Source organism: Ambystoma mexicanum, chromosome 10 (genome assembly GCF_040938575.1).
Source record: "Ambystoma mexicanum isolate Mex_15411 chromosome 10, UKY_AmexF1_1, whole genome shotgun sequence".
Taxonomy (NCBI): Eukaryota; Metazoa; Chordata; class Amphibia; order Caudata; family Ambystomatidae; genus Ambystoma; species Ambystoma mexicanum.
In genome coordinates, this window is record NC_090932.1 from 129,810,578 (window position 1) to 129,826,964 (window position 16,387).

Sequence of the window (16,387 nt, forward strand, 5' to 3'; positions counted from 1 at the left end):
ATAGTCTCTATTGGGCCAAAGTACAAAAGCTAAAGAGTTCTTCAATACTCTTGTGAGGGTGTATATAAAAGTAATCCTGCCTGCTGCTGAAAGGGAGGAGATTAAATTACTTTTTTGACGACCAAAAGGAACGAACCAAGGGCAACAATGGCTGCTTTTGTGTTGGTCAATATTACCACACGTACCCAAGACTGACCATGTGAAATGGATCATTTGATAAATGCCCAAAAACAATCTACTAAGCACATGACAGCTGTGGAGGTTTGCACGCTGGTAAAGAAGAATATCAAAATAGCTTAACAGGATGTTTGGGGAGAAAATGTATCGAAGTCTAAAAACATGTAGAAGTATGTTGGTTTCTTGGACAGCGCTTTCGTTCCCGCGTCAAGCCACTTCAATGTGTTGTTCGGAGAGAGTGAGGAGACATTGAACAGAACAACATTCGGAAGATGAAGGAAAACATAGCCCACTATCAGATGTCATTTCAAAATCATACCTAGTTGGTGAAAGTAGTTGCCCCTGTTTATCAGATCAAGCAAAATGTGTTTGGCTATCAGAAATACCTAATTAGGTTACATGGGAGTTTAACCCAGGAATTTGCCAGAAAGCGGGTCCACTGGGAATGAGAGTCTTACTTTTTCTGGTTCTTTTCAAATAGAAACTGTTCAAGCTCCTCAGTGACAGTGCTGTAAAATTCCTTCTCCGATCCATTGAGGTAAACATCATCACGATGGGACAGCGCCAGCGTGTCCGTGAACAAAGATAATCACTAGGCTGCAAAAGAAAAATGTTCACTGTTAGAACGATTTCCCAACAATGAGTGGGAGGAATATTGTTCACGAGAAATTAAGTTTATCATCACAATGTTATTTGACCCTCACCAATAAGAAAGGACAAAATAAAACAAAAACATTTGTTTGGCTTCTTGTTCAAATTACAGATCACAAACTTAACCTTGCGAAAAAAGAACTAACCTGTGGATTAAACACATTTTATAAAAGGCAACTCTTCAAACAGCTAAATCCTTTGATCCATCAGGTTTTACTGACAATCCAAGTCCAGGATTCAGGCAGAAAAAGCTACCCCCACAGGTTACGCACATCTTAAGTATTCAGACATTAAGGATTTGTCTCAGGTTACCAAGATCACTACGGTTATGTACTTACCAGCGCTTTCTATTTAATTACAGAAAATTGCAAGCTAGGTCACAAGCGCTTTCACTAAATTCATTGACATTAGTCTCAGGCAGACAAGCCATCCAACAGGTACTTCGACCTTAAAGGCTCACACAGCAGATGCACATTATGTCAAAACATAATTTTAAGACTAGTCCCTTAGATAGCTCATCTGTCCTATTGATCGACAGGTCATACTTGTATAAAACACCCAATTACCCAACCAGGACCTCGATGCAAAGACTGCGCAGATGTTACAGTCGAAGTCCTAAATGGCAAACCTATACTGTGGGATATGTGGAGTTAACAAGCTTACATAGTATAGGTTTTTCTGAAGATACCTGCCAAGATGTTACAGGATCTAAAGTGAAGGTGCCACTTGTCTGCTTTGCAGCAGGAAATGTGTATTATTGACTGGGTGGCTTCAGGTAGATTGTCTCTTTTGGTTGTGCAGTAACTAGCAGGTGATGTGATTTTGCTGTCCGTCATTATGCAGCAGTCTGCCTGTCCGCTGTTTGGATCCTATCTACACTAGAGCATAAAGCAGGAGAGATGTGTACCCACTGCTCTAGATAAGATTTGGAAGTGGAAGGATTTTACTCCCTATTTTTTAAAGTTAGGAGTAAAATGATTTTTTAGGGAGCAAAGACGTCTAATTTCCAATGGGATTTTTTTATAAGCGGGCACAAATATTTTTAAACTGGAAAACAGAAATGTTTGTGATAATTATTTCTTTGTACCTAGTTATTCACACACATAAAAAGATACTGGTTTATTTCTTCCCATCAGGCAGGAATAACAGTTGTTTCTTCCTGTTGTAATACATGAACTACTGGTCCAAACATATCCTTGGAGTTTCGTGAGTGAAAGCTATTTTTTACTTGGAGTACTTTCACTCCCCATTTTAATTTTTGGGAGTATTTGACAATTTGTAGAGAGTAAATGTGGCCGATACACCCCTTATTTGTAGGGCTGCATGTACCATATTTCAAGTGCCACAACACTCAATTGGAGGCCAACGCTCACTGACACTATACCTGCCAACTCCTAGTTTATCTGTAACAGAAACAAATTCATTTAAAAAAAAAAAAGAAAATCATTCTGTAAGTAGTGTCAAAAGGACACCCCACCTTTAAGTAAGCAAACAGTTTTTTTTTTTGTTAGCTTCCAAAACAACACAGGCCCCTTCTACCGCCAGTTCCCATACCCCTGAAGCACATTTTAATAGCAGTTATTCACATTGATTGCTGCTTCTTTTGGAACAATTTGTCGAATGGGAGTAGAATAAAAACATGCAACGATAAAAGTTCAAGAATGATCGAAAGAGTCGGACTTCTAGGAACGTTTGTGGCCAGGTTTCAAAAGCAAATCAATTACATTTTGCATAGATTTTGCATTTCTTAGGCCATGTTAGTAATAAAGTAACAACCTCATATTTTGAGAAGCAAGTTCTAGTATGCCTTGTGTGAGGAGATTTCCATGTAGTTTTTCGGTGTGTCCCCAGATAGATCTTGCTGTTATTTATTCATTTCATTTGTATAGCGCAGCACAAGCCCTCAGGCATCAGGGTGCTGCAGAGAACCAGTTACATGTAGCCCAGATATAAACATTCACATGGTTACAGACAGTAAAAGTAATTCTGGCCATTATGTAGTTTATCAGGGTAAGAATTTGAACAGCCAAGTTTTCAGGGCTTTGCGAAAAACCCAGTATGAATTCTCCGCTCTCAGTCCCGGAGGAAAGCATTCCATTGCTTGGCAGCTGTCCCCCCAGCTTTTACATATTTGAATTTCGGTTGAACAAGTCTGTCGGTGTACAGGGTTCCTGTGAGCCTGGCGTAGTGAGTCTTGGTGGATCTATGGAACAAAGGAAGACGGGGCAGATTTGGAAATGCAACTATGGGTGATGGTAAGTGTCTTGAAGGCAAGTCTTTCCCCGATAGGAAGCCAGTGTGCAGCTCTACGTGCAGTAGATGTGTTCAGACTTAGGGACGTTCAGAGCGGCTCGTAGGGCATGCATTGGATAGTTTGGAGTTTGTTTATGTTTTGGGCTACAGTTCTGGCACAGTGGTCCAGCCTGGCACCCACCACAGCACAGGCGATCGTAAGGCAGCTGACTGTCACAAGGAAAGGTCTGGCGGCATTTAAGAGGCTAGTTGTGTAGGCTGCTGAGTAGAATATAGCATTCACTTGATGAGTAAGGGATAGGGTGGCATGAAGGTAGGCTCCAAGAGTTTTAACAGCTGGTGAGACTGGAATATGGGTGCCATCAATGTCGAAGGAGGAGTACTTAGTGCTCCGTTTTATAACACAGCTGAGTGGCCAATGATGAGAAGTTCAGTTTTCTCGTCATTGAGACAGAGCCCATGAGTAGCCATCCAGGTTTGGATAGTGGCATAAGTAGAGCTTAAAGTGGCTGCACCTTCTATGTGTGAGCAAGTGACGGGGAGGAGAATTTGCGTGTCGTCTGCGTAGTTCCGAGGGAGTCCAGGAGCTCAAAAAGGGGCTTGGTAAATATGTTGTAGAGAGTTGGTAAGACCCAAGACCCTTAGGGTACTCCACAGGTGATGGGGCTAGGGGCCGCACATGCATTGTCTGAGAATACTTATAGTATTCTGCCTTCTAGGAAGGAGGCAATCAAAGAAGCAGCTTCCGGGGGAAATGAGGGTGAGGTGGTTGCATAGTATCTTGTGGTCAACTAGTTCGAAGGCTGCAGACAAATCTAGTAGGAGTAGTAAGGCAGGTTTACATTCATACCTAATCGCATCCACCTGGGTTTTTAAAACAAGGAGAACAGACTGTTCCATGTCCTGGGACGGAAGCCTGATTGACTCCCAAGATTAAACCATTGTTAATGGTTGAGGACGAAAAGATTATGAAAGCATATCTTATGAAGCTTTCAAAATCTATAGAAAGTTGCATATGGACCCGAGTATACATCAGCAGATATTATGATAGTTAGAAGTGAAATATTACAATAAAGTAATATGATATTGTGCAAATGAAGAAGTAAAATACACCATACACCTTTAAGCATACAAAGAAGAAAGAATTGGCATTCACAAAGAATTGTCACTATGATGGAGGAAGCATTAAACATGCGTTTTCCATATGCAGAATTCTGCATGTTAGCCTTGTCCACATTAGGGTAAAATTACTCCAGTAATATAGTAATGTATTTCAACTTTGTTCGGATATACAAAATGACATTAGAATGTGTGTCCACAAGTGCTTACATGTATTCTTTTTAATTTTGAGAAAGATTTTACAAAGGCTGTCCTAACAAGCAAAGACAAATCGCAGTATCAGGTTAAACACCTACACTACATTTCTAACCAATAAACAATCAAATAACAAATGAGGGTAAAGGATAGAGACATGTGCTGGCCCACTAGTATTCATTTCTAACAAAATAAAATGAGGCAGAGTAATTGAACGTGAAGTTCTTTGGAAGAGACAGTTGGTGCTAATTCTTTCTCGAGGACTAACACTAAGTTCTCTGTGATGCCAGAAGTGGCTATTTACGTAATTATTTCCAACAAGTGTTGTACAGTAAGTGTGGAAATTTACACCATATTCTTGGAATGCATAATTTAGCTATCATGAATGTAGAGATGTATTCGACACCAGCATTCAGTAAGATTACCCATGTCAAATAAATTGTGTAAAATAATTAATTTTCCAAGGACAATGCATTTTTTTGCTGATTTCATTACAATATGCCATCAGTTTAGAGAAACATCATACTATACAAACAATATTAGCACATGGATATTGCTATTGACCTTCCCTCTGCCCATCAGAAATGCATTGGCTAACACTGTTAAGACATACATCTGTTGATGCATACTGCCTAGCAAAATATTAAAAATCTGGAATTAATTATGATCCTACTTGTGATGGATAGTTATCTTTAGAACATATATTTGAACCGTCTACAAAAAGCAAGGACAAAACATTTGCAACTTACATTAAGAGCATTTTGTGAGCATACTACGAACTGGGATGTTTTCCTTGTTCTTCTCTCTGCGAAATTACATACCTAGGTCCCTAGGCCTTAGTAATATGCTCCGGAACATCATCACAAATTAATGCACAAATAATCAATAGACCGAACTTAAAACATAAGAGGTGCCCACCCTCTTTCCTCCAAGGTAAACGTGTGGCCTATTAGGTTTTTGTAAAAGTACAGTTTAGCATATGTTCCCATTTGGTTTGAAAAGTCTATCCTTTGAGAAACCAATCATCCAAGGGAGCGCTAAGATTCGGATTTTTGGTGGTTCTGAGCACACTTTCCACACTGCATTTAAGAAAGATCTACAGCTAAACAGGTTTTTCTCTTCAAGTGAAATTGCATCATGAGGAAGTCAAATGGTAATTGTATTTATTGTTTATTTGTTTATGGTTATAAACATAACCTTTACAAAAGATAAAACAGAATAAAACCAAATATAAATCATTAAATAGAATAAATAGATTGTACATAACTCACAAATCTAAACAAACGAGCAAAACAACCAATAAGCATTTTTTCCATTTCTAAGTTTACAATTTGCATATGCCTTCTAAGAACCTAACTACCGCAAGCCGTAGTGGTTTACATTTACCATGAAGCATTATCCACCACAATTGGACCAAATTAACAGCTCCAGTATTAATAACAAAGTTCCCTAAGTACTGAATTTGTGCGTTCCTAAGTTCAACTCAATCCACCATTAAATGTTCTAAATTTTCAATTACATCTGGGTTTTTACAAAATCTACAAGTTAGCGGGTACTCGTGCACAACATTACGCAGATGTAGAATTTCACAAGTTGGATGCACATTAAATTTGAAGTACATACATTTCTGTCGAGCAAACAGGATCAAGTAGGATTCAAGCGTGCCCAATTTTTTAAAGTGGCATACAAGAAGTTTGTATAGACGTGTTGCAGCAACATATTTAGTAGTGACACTCCAGTCCCACATTCAAGTCTTTTTTTCCACTTTTTGTGGGTTAAATATTAGATCATCTAGGGAAATATCCAAATGGTACAAAGTATGCTATGCAATCAGTTTTCATATTTATCAACTAGTCAGATGCGGTGGTATTGTAGCGAAAACCCAAGCCCAGAAGATCATACAGAGTTTCCATGGGAGAAATTATCAGTTTCCTAAGCAACATCATCTTTCTCCATATGATCACATTTGCAATAGAGGTAAGCCCGAGTTCATACCTGATAGCTTCCACCGGTACACACTTGGGTAAACGCTTGACGGATGCCCTTAATAAGCGAGCTTCAATTTTAGAAAATTCAACAAGCATCCATTTCGGAAACAGCTCGAGGACATAGCATAATTGTGGTAGAATCTTCACTTTATAGTAACGAAGTGTAGGCACATAAGAAAACGTACCAAATTTACTATCAATGTTTTTAAATTGTACAATCAAAGGCGCTACTTTCATCTCCAAGTAGTCCCTATAATGAGATTTCTGATAGCCCCCATAAATTGGATAGCCCAAATATCTCAAACACGGACGCACCACTAACTTTATGGGATTCAGAAACCACGAGAACTGTTTGGTTTAAGGTCCAGGATGCAACCGTATGGTTACTGTCTTATTTTCATTTATGGTGAGAAAATTGGCCACAGCATAGTCTCTGAATTTGCTCAGTAAACGCTGTAGGCCAATTGGGGTGTGGTCAAAGAGCAAAAAGTCGTCCGCATAGGCAGTCCAACATATTTTAACTCCTTCCACAGTTGGAGGAACAAATGCAGTTTCTTCCAGTTTATTTTTGGCATCGGAGACATGGAGGTTAGAGATAGTGGGTGCAAATACATATCCTTGTCGGAGGCCGTTCGAGGCATTGATCAAAGAGGATAAACAGCCGAGATTGTTCAACCTAACCTGGAGCTTTGACCCCTCATGTATGTGTATTAGTATAGAAAGGAGATCCAAAGGCATCCCAAGTCGATGTAACTTGCCCCAAAGCACTGACCTATCCACCTTATCGAACACCATCGATAAGTCGATGGAGGCGATGTAGATGGGTGCCGAGTCCTTCCTCCAAGCCATTGCCTGCATAACATTCAGAAGCAAACCACCAACATCCGTTCCCACACCTTTTCTAAAACCAAACTGAAATTGAGACAAAATAGCAAAAAGATTTAATCCATTCTTGAATGTACTTCAAAATAATACCCGAGAGTCTGCATCAAGAAGGGCGATTGGTCTATAGTTTTTAGGACAGGATCGATCGCCCTTTTTGTAAATGGGCACCGCAAACAAAATATGCCAAGAGTGAGGAATAGTGCGGATCCTAACAATATCATTAAAAAGTATATACAACATTTTAGCCCAAAGACTCTTCTTGAAGATGACGTTAAGGCCATTTGGTCCTGCCACCCTAGATGCTGATGCATTCTGGATCAGTTCTTCAACATCCTCCTGGTGGATCTTAATTAGCCACTTAGCGTCACGTACACCCACAGGGAGTAGCGCTTTACCCTGGGCAGGTTTATACAAACTCCCAAAGTGTCCAACCCATTGTGCTTCTGAAAAAGAGCTAGAAAGGGCCTCACTATTTCCGACCAGTTGGTTATTCGTTAAGGCCCAAAATGTTTTCGCAGTATTATCTTTCATAGAGACAATAATACTTTCCCCATCTGCCTGATATAAAGCTGCACAATGAGCCTTAATCTTGTGTTTCCATTTATTTTTAATATTTTTACTCAATTTCAGTTTTTTAGACAATGGAAAACTAGATTTTGCTAAGGTGCGCAACTCCCTGGCTCTATTGTTCTTAAAAGGTTCTGACCACCAGATTGTAAGTATGCAGCTGTTTTTTCCGAGTGCTAAATTTTGCAGTTCGATCCATAGAGAGCCTAATTACATTCCCCACATAATCGCTAAATGAATCATTGGTATACAGTACGTGTTTTTTCCCATAACTAAAGTTGTTAAAGTCAGACAGGAAAACAGCATTCAGTTTCACAACGTTGCCTTGATGCCAGATAAACCTTGTTTTTTAAACATTAGCCTGTAAATTAGTTTCACAAAAATGATCACACACCTTGTCCTTCTCCCCTACAAGTTTGAGCTGTAAAATCTTGTGGTCACTACAGGTGGTACTCCGCAGCTTATAGTCCACAGAAAAGTCTCCTGTTAGACCGAATCAGTAGTGCCAGGCACCAGTCAACAATCCTATACATCTTAATAATGCTGGGGCCAATATTCACATCTACAGCCGTAACCAGACCCCTCCTCCCTCCCCCCCCGCCACGGGCGTCCAATCAAGCCCCTCCGGGTCAAAGTTGAATGCACAATAAATCCATCTAACACATACTGCTCAGTAAACCAGGTTTCCAGTAAACAGACAAATGAGCAACCCTTCAATAAGGAGCATATCTCAGGACGTTTTTTAAGAAAAAAGTTGCCCCTGGAGTTCCAACTAACCAGGGTTGATACTTTCATGTTGTCAACTATTGGGCTTCAAGCCTTGAAGTTGTAAAATGGATTCACGCAGTGTAAGTGCCATCCATCACAGACTGGAATCTCCTTCAAGCCTCTCAACACTGGACTTATTATTCATACTTGGAGCATTTTTTGTTTGAGGGCCCAAAGTAGCTCCCAAATTGTCACCCCTCTCCACTGGTACTTTCTCCAAGTCATAGCCAAATTTGTGAAGAGCGTCTTGTTCTCTTAATATCATGTCCACTATTGTCTCCGAATAGAAAACCACTAACAAAATCATACCTTTGAAGATGAACAAAATCGACTAGCTTTATGTCTCCAGAGGTTATTAGAGATTTTCCCAAACATAGCCAAACTTTTAGGACGGTTTAAGGAAACCCGTCCATCATGAGCGAATAAGTACTGGATGATAATGTTGAGATTTTCCGGATAGCAAGGGGACCGTAGTCCAACAGCAGCACCCCCATTTATATGAGGAGAATTGGCATTACTCCCCCACAATTGATCCTCCATCCAAGATACCAGTTGCAAGGGATACCCCCCCTTACATGCATAGGGGAGGAGAGGTCCCCCGGCAAGAGGTTCCCAGAGTCCAACCAATCCTGCAGTATCAACAACATGAACTCCCCGGGGCACCATCGAATCCTTTAGGGGTTCTTTCACAGCAGCCCTTGGGGAGGAGCGGTCACTAGGGCAAGGACAGGATTCAGGTACAGATTGCACATCTCATGTTCATCTAGCATCAGCTTGATAATTTTTCTAATGACCTGTTCCATTACCATTTCTCCCCCGCCTCCCCCCCATTTTTTTCCTTCACGGCCTCTGGGGAAAACACCCACACTAGAGAGGCATTCCTTATTCTCTCTTCGCTCCCCCTAAACCCTCGGAGGTAGGGATATTCAAAATCATTTTACGGCCGGGACCGTTAAATTGCAGGGAATCACCTTTGCCCAAAGGACCGAAGGTTCTCTTCCCCTGGAGAAATCATCCCGGGAGGGGGGTTAGTGCTGTGTTCTGGTCCTCCCATCCCTATAGCTATTCCTATAGCCTGAGACGTCCCCCTCATCCCCCCATCTTTTAATTCAATGTTCGAGAAGGAAGATTGTGAGCGTTAGGTATGGTGGATTCCTTGTGCATCTGTCTCTAACCTGAGACAGCCTTAGCCAGAAAGGGGTCCCCAGTTGTAGATACTTTTTTATTAAGACTTTTAGGGAAAAAGTCAGCTAGGCTTCCCTTGGCCAAGTGGTCATGGGGCAGGGTACCAGCTGCTTATTTTTCAAATTGCGCTGGATAGTATCCGGGGCCAGCGAGCCCTCACCATCCCTACACAGAATAACGTCTTCCCCTTCCACCTCAATACACGAGTCCAAGGAGGGGGATACATCCTCTTCTCTCACCTGATTACGCCAGTTATTCTTGGCCGTTTTCCTATATTTACGCTTTTTCCCCACCAAGGGTGTTTTTTTCCACCCTGTGTTTTTTAAAAAAAATGTTTTTATCATCAATCAGTGTCAATTGGTGCTGGGGGAGGCCCACAGGTTCCCTTGAAGAGGCCATATCTTTCTCTGGGATGCTTGTGTTTTCAGAGTTCACTGTATCAAACTTATTACCTGCAGGCATAACAGCCTCCCGAGCAGCCGCCACACCCCCCCCGCCCCCCCAGCTGATTGGGCTCCCAAGATTGGCCTTCAAACAATTATTATTTTCCACTACACTAATAAGTTTCCTCAAAAGGATTGTGTGCAGAGAAAGCTCTTCGAGTATTTTTGTATTAAAATTATCATCTTGGGCGCTCTCCCCTAGAATTCCTGGTGGCAGTGGTTGAGCAGAGGACAGTTCCCAATCTGCTTCCTTACCCAATGGATATTGTGACAGAGCCAGAAGGGAATTATCTATATCTGTTTGGCATTCAGAATCCTCAAAAACCACTGGCTGCTGCAGATCTGGCATCGGCCCCTCACCCTCAACATTCTTGTCTCCCTCAGCAGATTCAATCAGTAGAATAGACTTGTCCCCCATTCCCTCTCCGTCATTCAAGTTCAGCATAGCAATATCCATTGATGACGGAGGGGAAGGAGGTAAGGGCATGGCCATAGCCATCCTCATGGTTCCTCTTACGGGAGTAAAAATCAGAGGTGCTGACAGTATGTCGTCAAATGGCCGTGCCTCGGCCATAGTCTATCGCCTAGTTAGGGGTACTGTCCTCTGGTAGGTGTATAAACCGCGCTTTCCCCTCTTCATTACACGTACCATTAACTCAAAAAAGAAGTTTAAGGATTAAAGGCCCCCACGCATTTCCAGCCAGACACACTAAGTGTCTTATAAAGTTTTGTAGCCTACAGATAAGTTTATAAGCACACAAAGCAAGAATACAGGTTTCCAGGGAATACGATCTATTCAACAGACTGTTGTAAATCAAGCGTTCAATAAATATTTCAATGAATTAGAACTTCACTTATTGGGAGAGTGCTGGTTACTGTCATACGATCACAGCAAACATAGGGTAGGTAATTCAAAGAAGCCAACTTAGACTTCTCAATAAAGCCCCAAGAAGCAAGTTGCAGTCTTGCCCGCACCACCCGAATAGCCAAACATCTACTTTGGGCTACTTCGGGGGTGCACCAGTATTTGTACTGGTTGTCTGGTAGGTTGGGGCGGGACTACAGAACACAGATGCCCAATCACAGCTCTAGATGGGCAAAAGAGAAAAAGAACGTTAAGACGCGTGTATCATAAGTGTGTGCCAAACGTGTAAACGGAGTTCACTGTCAAAATGTTGACAAAGTTAATAAAGTTCCACAGTGTCAGTATCCCTGTTCATTCCTCATAAAGCAATCCAGCTACCCTCAACATTATGGCAGGGAAAAATCACACGGCAGCTTCCTCTTGCCGACGATGACAGACAGCAAATGCAGCGTCCAGCCCAGCCAAACAGTCTACTTTGGGCTACTTCGGGTGCGCCATGGTAATGCTTCTTCGCCCCATGCAAATCCGCTTGTGAATCGCATATATCCAAATCCCATGTATCGCAAAAGAAGGGAGGGTCAGCAATGCACCATTACTTACTGTTCCAAAGAGGGGCTTTGAGATGGATGAATAGGGACAATTTTGTGCAAAGCATGCATTATTTTCAATCTGCAATTGGTGCATTTCAGGATCGGATGGGTGGTTTTACCGGTCTCAACAACAGATAACTCCCATCTGAAGATTCCAACTTTACACCTCCTGTTCTAGCTTCTTTGTTGCAGTCCTTACCTACATAATGTGTGCCTCGTGACATACACAGCCTTTCACCTTTTCCAACCTGGGATAGAAGACAGACTTCAGAGAGAGATATTTTCTGTAATACACCACGAGGTGTGCAGTAACTGCTCCCAGTCTGGTTATTACAGGGATCCTGCACGGTATATCACCACATATGCAAGGACAACAAAGGAAGCAGGATGTGAAGGTAATGCCCAGATTGCTTAGTGGCAATCTTCATTACTCATGGTCTAGGCTTCATCATCACAGTCCTCTTCTCCTTCCTCCCACTGCATTCCATTGGGACCTTGGATACAAACAGAAGTTGCTCTCAGAGGGGTGGGACCACAAAATGTTATAGGGGTTATAGAGGGACTAGCAGCTAGCCTCTGGAATCTTTCTTCTATGCCAGGTTGGAAAGGTAGTAAGTAGGGTCTGTCAGGAGGCAGACGCCTTATAGGACGTTCCCGAGGGCGTTCAACCTACCAGCGCCTTGAGATCATACCAATGGTACATAAGGCACTATATAAATGCAAAGTAACATAACATAACATTATAGAAATAAGGACTCTGTTGAGGTATGACTTGGAGTAATGAATATTACGGGTAAGTAAATCGGGTCATTTTCTTCCTTATAAAACCAGTTAGGTTTATAGAATTTTTAATGGAATGCTTTGTGCCCACTGATGAGGTGGAAGGCTAAAGAGAGTTCCATATTGGGAAGATTCAATACAGAGGAACCCATATATGATTAGTCCTTGGTTAGTCTAGATACGGTCTGTCCAAATTAATGATTTCATGTTTCTATTAATTATTAAGAGCCAATGATGTTTTATTTTCAATTGAAGCATACTAAAAACGTAATTGTTAATTTGACCACTTGGACTCCACCCCAGAGGGAGAGATGCAATGTGTTCCATCCAGATCTCCCTCTCTCCCCTTCTGGTGTGGTGTGGTGTGGTTTACAAGTGGGCAAATGACAGAGCCCAAAATTGAATTATATTTGCAGTATGCTTATATTGAAAATGCATCATAACTGACTGTTATTGATCAAGAGGGATTAAACCATTCATTTGGTGACATAGATTTTAGAATTATGCCATGCAAACCCTGATTAGGCCTATGTATTAGATGTCTTCAAACATCCAATGGAATGCATATGTATGTTTGGTTGTAACCCTTGAATTGGTGGGGGTGGGGGAGGGGGAGGTTTACAGTCTAACCAATATCAGATTTTAGAATTATGCCATGCAAACCCTGATTAGGCCTATGTATTAGATGTCTTCAAACATCCAATGGAATGCATATGTATGTTTGGTTGTAACCCTTGAATTGGTGGGGGTGGGGGAGGGGGAGGTTTACAGTCTAACCAATATATTTTGTATCCACAATAATGGAAAAAGTGATCTACAATTTTTCATCAATTGTTTTATATAAAAAATGAGTGATCTGTTAAATGAATAAAAATAACCCCTAATAAAAATAACTTCCTCACAGCATCCCAAATTTACAAAGAAGCTTGTCTTCAGGCTTAAAAAACAAAAATAAAAAACCATCGGATCATCAAAGCTAAATCTAGTACAAAAGAACTATTCAAAATACTGTAAGCGACTTCAATTCAACACTACAGCTAAATCAATGCTTAGTCTGGGATGCTGATGGAAGCCCTTATTGATGTATTTTTATGTCCAGTTCATTTACTCTGGATGACAACCCTTATATAACACCCCTCTCTCAGAATCCCCCCGACCCCACTGAGCCAAGAATGTTTTGCAAATTTAAAAGGTTTATTTGAAAATTAAACAATATATCACACTTTTATAATAAATTAATGTTTGATAGCACACTTGTGAAGATGATAGTGATCAACAATGGATAATGTTACAGTGGTACACTCTTTTTGATGGCTTAGAAGTGATATAGAGGTTCAGGGTGAGAGAGATACTTAAATTAATTCAGGATCACTTTAGCAATGCTCTATGAATGATTGTCAGGTTGCACACAAATTTCAGCAAGGAAAGCAAGGACAAATATTTTTACACGTGGCTGAATTTAAGCAAAATGTCAAATCGCGGCAAATTTAGTCACGTGCGTCGAGCGCAATTACGGAGGCACTATAAGGAGTAGGAAGTCGGTTCTTGGCTCGTTGGAAAGATTAGAATCTTAGCTTTAAGATGACTCGCTCCTAGCACAAACGGTTCCGGAGATACGGACGATTTAGTAAAGGTAGTTTTTCGAATTTGAAATTTTGAAGCTCAGAATGACAGATGACAGTTTTCAGTTTTAAAGATGACAGACACGATTTTAGGAGGCAGTTCTAATAGTTCAAAATAATCTAATCCAAACTATTTTAGCCTAAGAGATTGGTTTTGACACAGTGCTAGCTGGGTACTCGCACTAGATTTCGGACAGGAATGCGACTTCATCACCGATCGGGTCAGGATTGGCTGGACTTCTGCTAGCAGTTCTTCACAGCGATCTGGTCTCTGGTTCTCTCTGGTTCGGGATACAGCACTGCTTTCTGGATACTGCTACAGGTTCTTGCAAAAGTTCTTGGCAAAGAATTCAAACAGCTCGCCCGGCTGTTGAATAGTTTGGTTGGTTTTGAGGCCTGCTGAAGAGGATTCAGCTTGTGGATTCAGGCCTCTCTGCTACAAATTCTGGAGTTAATTTCTGGTCTCTGGAGATTGATGGATTTGAAGTCTGGATCTCTGGATGTAAAGTCTGAAGTCTCCCGGCAAAGCGTCCCGCAAGAAAGTGGAAAGTGAATGTCTACCTGGGTTTCAATGTTCCTTTTATGTGTTTTGAAAATGGGTGTGTGCCTGGGCCTAGCTAAGCCTGCCCCTCTCACTTATCATTGGGCAAGCTTTCCGCTCTCCCTTGATTGGGGGAAAGAAATGGTGTCAGAGTGATGCTGTAGGTTTTATGGTCAGAGGAACCTCCCCTTGTCAAATTGCACACAAATCTATTTCTGATCCAAATACATATTTATCTATGTACCATTTTTCTAATATTATAGGTCCAGTTAACATTTTCTGTAGCACCAAACCATCCGATCCCTGTCTTTGTACGATGTCACGTCCACTTATGACAGAATTCTCCCCTTTTCATCCAGATAACGACCTCTAAACCTTTCCAGATTTTACACAAATGTGCACCAGGGATATGGGTTTCAGATGATAAAGTGTCAGATTTTTAACATGCATACATTTGGAGTAACAACCTTTTTTCCGCTACTATCCCCAAGAACATCCCACAGGGTCCTAACACCTCTTAAAATGTGCACAGAAAAATCACAAGAATTATGATGTTATTTATATAATTTTGACAAGTCCGCACTGTGAATTATCCATCTTTTTAAAATCATGCTCTGGCCCCAAAGGGGTGTGGTTTTCCAAAGCACATGGTGGAATTTCTGGTTTATCCACTTCCCCCAAGCTCAGCTTGCTCTCAAAGGCACTGCCCCTCCCAGTTTCTCCCAAGAGGAAGCCATTTTACGACCCCCCCCCAATATAACATTTGCCTGAGTCCAGGACAGGGCTTTGTTTAACTTCCGGCAGTCCCCAGGTGCTCCTCCCCTAATCCAATCAGAGAGGTGTCATCTCCTTTTGGTAGGGGCAGCAGAATGCAGCCAGGCCTGGGAAGAGTTGTTGAGCCAGTTCAACTCCTGTCGGGGGTAGTTGTCAGGCAGAAATCAGCAAACTTTAGTTCCCAGTTTTCTACATTCAAATCCAACTTAGAATCAGCATTCTAGCTGCATGTGCAAAAATTGTAAGTTCAAAACTATGACATTTAAACAATTGCAACCTATGTGACACTCACAAGTAGGTCACTCATTTATTCTAAACATTTCGATTTTAGTGGCTTTAAACCCAAATTCACTTAAGCTGCCGACAACCCCAGCTATTTTTTATATATACATTAAATAATTACTTCCTTCAAGTCATTTCAGAATATAGTTTTACATTGTATCCACCTCTTAGCAAGTCTTTCCTTGGCCTGGTTTGGGTTCATTTGTTCAGTTTTACACAAAAGTCTGGTGGTTTTAAAACACCGGCTTTCCGATAGTGGTGAGCACCAGTATTGCATCCATTTTTGACATTAAGAAAATGAATTCCCCACAGTTCTGGGTTGCTTTTGGCAATCAGCATTGCCATTCCCAATGGTTTCAGGCTACTGTGTGTGTAGCCCAATGGTGGTTTTAGGCAGTGCCCTCCTGTGCTCACAACATAGGCAAAAATGGGTGGCAGCCTATTCTTCATGTTTTCCCTGTGCACTTTCTGGGGAGTTCTGGCCATCATGTTGTTTTCAATGCCAGTAATGCACAGTTTTATGGTAGGGCATGGGTAAAAACATCCCACAATACTAAGAGTTAGAATCCCCATCTTCCTCACCGGACACCTGTACCAAAGACACCACATGGTGTACCAACATTCAGAATGCCTTATTTATTAAATCACTTTGATGCAAGCTAAAATAGATTCCAAAAACTCTAGCCTGCACCTTAACGTACC

At 41.3% G+C, this 16,387-nt stretch overlaps 1 protein-coding gene across 6 annotated transcripts in view; it reads right to left on the minus strand.

Moving 5' to 3' along the window:
* Positions 1-16,387, minus strand: part of R3HCC1 (R3H domain and coiled-coil containing 1) — a 561,246-nt gene that overhangs the window by 462,194 nt on the left and 82,665 nt on the right. For all 6 annotated transcript variants that reach the window (XM_069617616.1, XM_069617618.1, XM_069617619.1 and 3 more), the window contains exon 2: positions 636-774. The gene's annotated coding sequence lies outside the window, so the exon portion shown is untranslated. The remainder of the gene's footprint in view (positions 1-635; positions 775-16,387) is intronic.